Source organism: Phalacrocorax carbo, chromosome 32 (genome assembly GCF_963921805.1).
Source record: "Phalacrocorax carbo chromosome 32, bPhaCar2.1, whole genome shotgun sequence".
Classification (NCBI taxonomy): Eukaryota; Metazoa; Chordata; class Aves; order Suliformes; family Phalacrocoracidae; genus Phalacrocorax; species Phalacrocorax carbo.
This window is the reverse complement of record NC_087544.1, coordinates 1,086,134-1,093,314: the sequence shown is the minus strand read 5'-3', so window position 1 is coordinate 1,093,314 and position 7,181 is coordinate 1,086,134. Positions and strand designations below refer to the sequence as shown.

Below are 7,181 nucleotides of genomic sequence, written 5' to 3'. Positions count from 1 at the left end.
AAGTGCCCTGCCTCCCCACACCTAACCGCCCTCGCTGCATGTAAACAACATATGTGTTTCCACAACTTACGACACCTACTACTGCAACATTCCTTTTCCTCCTCACACAACTACATTTACTCGGCCTGCCTCGCTCCTCTCCCTCCAATACCGGCTTCATCGCTACCCTTATGCGTCGAGTCATTCCTTACCTAGCTTCACAACAACACCTCTACGTGCTTGTACCCATCTCTACATCCACGCTTCAATCTCATCCTTGCTCTGAGGCCGAGCGATAGCGCTTAGGCCCGTGCAGTTATTTGCTGTTACTAATACAATCGCCGTACTGGACAGCATCTCCTACGCTTAAACCCCTTTTTCCTCCTGGATAAATCCCTTTCTACTGTTTGTTCGTCTACTGAGCGGTACCTGTCTCCTCTCATTGCCGTAATTCACTTCTCCTGCAAGGATAACATTACCTCCCTAGGTCCGATACTTCCCATCCCTACTAATTGGGTCGCCTCTTACTCAATAGTCCTCTAATTATACTAGAACTGTAACGCCTTTAGGCTCCTAGCAAGCGCTTACCACCTGAGCCTCACACTCTGTTACCTTAGGCACAAAGCTCGCTCTCCTTATGTAGTCCGCTTACTGCTCTGCTAATATAACTTCTCCTCTTCCAAACCACACTGCCTCCGTGATGCGTACTACCGATCGTCTGACAGCACGCCTCCTCGCATCTCTGCGGACCTTAGACTTCAACGCCCCCATGACAGACAAACCGGCATCCTTATAGCATACGCTAACCGCACCAAAGGTACTTCCCTACGCCCTAGGCGTACGCAATGACCGTAAACCCGCATCGTTCTCAAGCTGCCCCGCCTAAACAATGGCCACCTACTCCAACTCCCCATACCCAAAACCCACTGTATGCAACTTCATCCACACCGGGCCAGACCTATCATATCCTACATCCCAACATCACCCCGTCAATGCCATATACCCAGACAGCACACAAAACCCTATGCCTAGCGGGACAGCCGCCCAAACGTGCCTATTACACATTGCCTGACACACTGGCTGTAGAATGCCTATAAACACTTCAGGAAACCAGCACCGGCCATGGAAGACAAAACCCAGATTCAGAAATCCCCCATCTCTAAGCCTCTTCAAAGACTGCATCTCAGCCCAACAAGAACATCTCCAACAACACCCCACACCACCAAACAGCAGACCTCTACTGACACACACATTCAACCCAGCAACCTCACAAAGGTTTCCAACAGACCGCTCATCCGCCCGCCGTGTCTATCGCTCCTTCCTCTCCACCGAGCCAGTCCGCCATCTGTCACCCTGCTCCTCCGGCGCTCCCTGGGAACTCCGCTCCCAGGCACCTCAAAAAATTGCCCTGCCTGCCAAAACCCCGTCCCAGAGCCTGACCTCTGCCCAAACATTGGCAATGAACGTCGCCTCGCAGAGCGGCCGGGACTGGGGAAAAAAAACCCCAGCCGGGGGAGAAAAAAAATCCCCCAGCTGGGGTTTTTTTATTCTAATTTTATTTTTGATCCTGTGGAAAAAATTTGCTGTTAGCTACCACCACCAAACCCAACCCTCAAAACACCGTGAACACCCCACGCCGCACAACCCTATCAAAGGAGGTAGATGCAAAGGACTGCCACATACCAGGGACGCATGTAGTCCCATGCCTACATTCACCCACACAACCCAGGGCCTCAAAAAAGGGCCCTGCCTGCAAAAACCCCGTACCGCCAAGCCTCACAACGCTACCGAAGCATGCATTCAACCCGGCAACCTCACAAAGGTTTCAAACAGACCGCTCATCCGCCCACCGGGTCCATCGCCCCTTCCTCTCCACCGAGCCGGTCCGCCACCTGTCACCCTGCTCCTCCGGCGCTCCCTGGGAACTCCACTCCCAGGCGCCTCGAAAAATTGCCCTGCCTGCCAAAACCCCGTCCCAGAGCCTGACCTCTGCCCAAACATTGGCGATGAACGTTGCCTCGCAGAGCGGCCGGGACTGGGGAAAAAAAACCCCAGCCGGGGGAGAAAAAAAAAAATCCCCCAGCTGGGGTTTTTTTATTCTAATTTTTTTTTAATCCTGTGGAAAAAGTTTGCTGTTAGTTACCACCACCAAACCCAACCCTCAAAACACCGTGAACACCCCACACTGCACAACGTTATCAAAGACGGTTTATACAAAATATATGTCGCTACCCGTGTCCCTGGTTTATTTCAAACTACATTCACCCATAGAACACAGGCAGCCAATATTGACTTCTGCATTCACTCAACCTCACTACGCAAGGATGCGCGAATGTACATCCAACGATACCACACCGGCTCTAATCGATCGCACGCAGCAACGATGTACACAGGCGGATACTTCCACCACACCGCAGTGGTAGATTAACTATGGACATTCGCTCACCTACAACAGGCAAACAGGGTACAACAAGCACTACATATGTGCAACCGTACAAGACAGCGGAGGTAAGTGCCTAGGTACACACACTCAGCCACACGAGTCACACAGGACAGCTATACAGATACACAACAATAAAGAACTGCACAATAGAAACTACATAGATATGTTCCAACAAACAAGAGCTGGAGGCATCTGTGCAGGCATATACATACACCAATACAACGGTACGTGCATTCAACCGTACAAGTGTCAGAGGAAATTTAGTAGCGTGCAGGCACCCAAAGATGATGGTTACCAAAGGGAGGAACATATATTCCTTCACCTAAAAAAAAACCCACAACAATCCACACTCGATAGCGTTGTCACCACCACATCGCTCCACAAGGACCTACCCCGCAACATCCCCCACCTCACATGCACCTGGCTTCTCCTCTCACCTGCTCCTTACCCGTGCTGGACTTGGACGGTCACCATCCTTTGCGGCCCCTAGAGATAAAAGCACATAGAGTTGCCATTGCAATTCCTAAAAAAATCACCAGCTCCACACCCCTCTTCGCTGCAACCCAATTCACCTCAAACGCTCCTGTGCCACCTTGCCCTGACTCGACACCCCCGGGCAGGGCGGCTCCAAGCCAAGACACCACAACCACAGACGAACCCTACACAGAACGCCAACAACAACACGCCTCAAAAAACAAGCCGACTCACTCGGCGACACCGACGACGCACGTACAGAAAACCTCCATCTGGGAAGAGCACGCGCAGAACCCTAGCGTGCTCCTAGCGCCACGCCAGAAAACGACGACACCTTCGTGGGCGGGGACAAGCGCTTCCTCTCAAAACTGACGAGATGGATGCGCATGCAGTCCGCCTTCAAGACCTCAGCCCCTGAAGATGCAAGGAAGAAGTGCCAGTCCCTAAAAGCGACAGCTAGCGAGCAGAGCCGCTCACGCAGCCGGGAATGGCGCGGCACAAGACCGCCGGCCAGAACCACCCGAGACGCCAAAACGATCCACGCCGGAAGCTTGCGACGCCAAAAGAGAAGCGCCCGATGGGCGCCGAGCCCACAACTAGGGCCTCGCCGGGCCCTAGTAACGCTGCCGAGGCACCCGCCTCGATCCTACGGAACAAAGAACAACCGAGACCCGAGGAAGGGCAAACGCACCCAACACCAAACACACAGACGCGCTACACAACGACACGCACAGCCTGGAACCGCCCTGCCCGGGGCACGCTGCCGTCATATTTCAGAGGAACCCGCTCCGTTCCCCTGCTCAAAGGGGACCGCTTCCTAGACAACCCTCTCCCCTACGCTCTCTTTAAAACCCCTTCCTGCCACAGCCAACCGTGCCGCCCTCGCTCCCCCAACCCCTTCCCCAGCACCGTTGCCTCAACTTAGCTTTCAAGGGGCCGAGAGTCTCAGTCCACCCATCCTTCAGAAGAACAAGCACACGTCACTCCTCCAGTCACCAGCTGCCTCTTCGTCATCTGAAAAATAAAAACAATCACAAGCCCCACACAACAGCCCTGTCAGTCAGCATCCCATCACTCTACAAAGACCTAGGCCGCTGCATCCGCCTACCTCAGATGCGCCCAGCTGCTCCGCTCACTTGCTCTGTAGCCTTGCCCGACTCACACTGTTGTCCTCCCTTGTGGCTCCTAGGGATACCGGGAGATCATCTTACCACTGCACTTCCAAAGGAAGATCTCCCCAGCCCCACGCCCCTCCTCCCTGCAACCCAGCTCACCTCAAACGCGCATCCAGTCCCAAGGGCAGCCGCACGCAATCTAAACAACCAAACAGAAACGCTTCGACCCGCTTGCCACGCAACACCTTGGTACGGAACCGCCGCCCTGACCGCAATCGCCTCACCTTCTCGGACCTCTCGTCGCCGTGCGTCGTCTCCCCTCTGAAGGCTGATTGAGGCACCTGCAAAAATCCAAGCAGAAAGGCACCTGCTGAGAAGCTGCAGAACTGTCAAGCTACCCACACCAATCCCCGTTTAAGACTCGCACCTTTTCCACACCAGCTCACCTACCTGGACGCCATCAGATCCAACTTCCATGTTCAAGCTTGACCACCACCTGCAAGACCCAAACATGGGTTGTTCATGACACTAACTGCAAAGCCCCAAAGAGACACATCGCTACTTCAGCGCGCCTAACATTGCTCACCCCGTGCAGTTCCCCTCCGGTGCCCGGATCCCGCTTGGCCCACCACATGCACCCGCCAATATTATTGCCATATTGCACTCACAGAGCCATCAGTCACCATTTCCCTCTACATACACCACGCACCAACTCACCTGCTTACAGCGCTATCCTCGGCCCTCCTCCGTCGCCCTGCACGACTCCTCCCTCGGCATCTGCAAAAATACCAAACAAGTCCCCTCAATGAACAGCAATAGCTTAGCCATTCCACAGGCCTTGTTCCCAGGTAGCAAGCCCATCGAGAGCCCAGCTAGGCTGCTCTGCCATCTAAACACCGTAAACCAAGCATTACGCCCGACCCACATCCAAGCCGGAACGCCCTTGAGATGCTCTCTGCTCCGCTGAAGCAGGAGCTCCCTCTCCCAGACAGCTACCGTCATCCCCTGGGAGGCCACAAAACACCGTGGGAATTCTTTTCCTCACCCACTGACAACGGCCGCTCGATCTAAGAGGGCCACACATCTTTTCCCCCAAAGCAGCAAGGCACTTTGACACATAAGCCATAGACTCTCATCGCTCCCGTGCCACCTTGCCCTGACTCGACACCCCCGGGCAGGGCGGCTCCAAGCCAAGACACCACAACCACAGACGAACCCTACGCGGAACGCCAACAACAACACGCCTCAAAAAACAAGCCGACTCACTCGGCGACACCGACGACGCATGTACAGAAAACCTCCATCCGGGAAGAGCACGCGCAGAACCCTAGCGTGCTCCTAGTGCCACGCCAGAAAGCGACGAGACCTTCGTGGGCAGGGACAAGCGCTTCCTCTCAAAACTGGCGAGATGGATGCGCAAGCAGCCCGCCTTCAAGACCTCAGCCCCTGAAGACGCAAGGAAGAAGTGCCAGTCCCTAAAAGCGACAGCTAGCGAGCAGAGCTGCTCACGCGGCCGGGAACGGCGCGGCACAAGACCACCGGCCAGAACCACCCGAGACACCAAAACGATCCACGCCGGAAGCTTGCGACGCCAAAAGAGAAGCGCCCGATGGGCGCCGTGCCCACGACTAGGGCCTCGCCGGGCCCTAGTAACGCTGCCGAGGCACCCGCCTCGATCCTACGGAACAAAGAACAACCGAGACCCGAGGAAGGGCAAACGCACCCAACACCAAACACACAGACGCGCTACACAACGACACGCACAGCCTGGAACCGCCCTGCCCGGGGCACGCTGCCATCATATTTCAGAGGAACCCGCTCCATTCCCCTGCTCAAAGGGGACCGCTTCCTAGACAACCCTCTCCCCTACGCTCTCTTTAAAACCCCTTCCTGCCACAGCCAACCGTGCCCCCCTTGCTCCCCCAACCCCTTCCCCAGCACTGTTGCCTCAACTTAGCTTTCGAGGGGCCAAGAGTCTCCCTCTTCGCTTCCTTCTGAAGGACAAGCACACGTCACTCCTCCAGTCACCAGCTGCCTCTTCGTCATCTGAAAAATAAAAACAATCACAAGCCCCACACAACAGCCCTGTCAGTCAGCATCCCATCACTCTACAAAGACCTAGGCCGCTGCATCCGCCTACCTCAGATGCGCCCAGCTGCTCCGCTCACTTGCTCTGTAGCCTTGCCCGACTCACACTGTTGTCCTCCCTTGTGGCTCCTAGGGATACCAGGAGACCATGTTACCACTGCACTTCCAAAGGAAGATCTCCCCAGCCCCACGCCCCTCCTCCCTGCAACCCAGCTCACCTCAAACGCGCATCCAGTCCCAAGGGCAGCCGCACGCAATCTAAACAACCAAACAGAAACGCTTCGACCCGCTTGCCACGCAACACCTTGGTACGGAACCGCCGCCCTGACCGCAATCGCCTCACCTTCTCGGACCTCTCATCGCCATGCGTCGTCTCCCCTCTGAAGGCTGATTGAGGCACCTGCTGAGAGGCTGCAGAACTGTCAAGCTACCCACACCAATCCCCGTTTAAGACTCGCACCTTTTCCTCACCAGCTCACCTACCTGGACGCCATCAGTTCCAACTTCCATGTTCAAGCTTGACCACCACCTGCAAGACCCAAACATGGGTTGTTCATGACTAACTGCAAAGCCCCAGAGAGACACATTGCTACTTCAGCGCGCCTAACATTGCTCACCCCGTGCAGTTCCCCTCCGGTGCCCGGATCCCGCTTGGCCCACCACATGCACCCTCCAATATTATTGCCATATTGCACTCACAGAGCCATCAGTCACCATTTCCTTCTACATACACCACACACCAACTCACCTGCTTACAGCGCTATCCTCGGCCCTCCTCCGTCGCCCTGCACGACTCCTCCCTCGGCATCTGCAAAAATACCAAACAAGTCCCCTCAATGAACAGCAATAGCTTAGCCATTCCACAGGCCTTGTTACCAGGCAGCAAACCCATCGAGAGCCCAGCTAGGCTGCTCTGCCAGCTAAACACCGTAAACCAAGCATTACGCCCGACCCACATCCAAGCCGGAACGCCCTTGAGATGCTCTCTGCTCCGCTGAAGCAGGAGCTCCCTCTCCCAGACAGCTACCGTCATCCCCTGGGAGGCCACAAAACACCGTGGGAATTCTTTTCCTCACCCACTG

At 55.4% G+C, this 7,181-nt stretch overlaps 1 long non-coding RNA gene across 1 annotated transcript; it reads right to left on the bottom strand.

Annotated features, from left to right (window-relative positions):
• Positions 1–4,292: 4,292 nt before the first annotated feature.
• On the bottom strand, positions 4,293–4,779 carry LOC135310284 (uncharacterized). The gene is made up of 3 exons (XR_010370408.1): positions 4,729–4,779; positions 4,462–4,507; positions 4,293–4,352 (listed from the first exon to the last, which is right to left on the bottom strand). It is a non-coding gene; the product is annotated as an uncharacterized LOC135310284 (long non-coding RNA).
• Between the last annotated feature and the right edge of the window lie 2,402 nt (positions 4,780–7,181).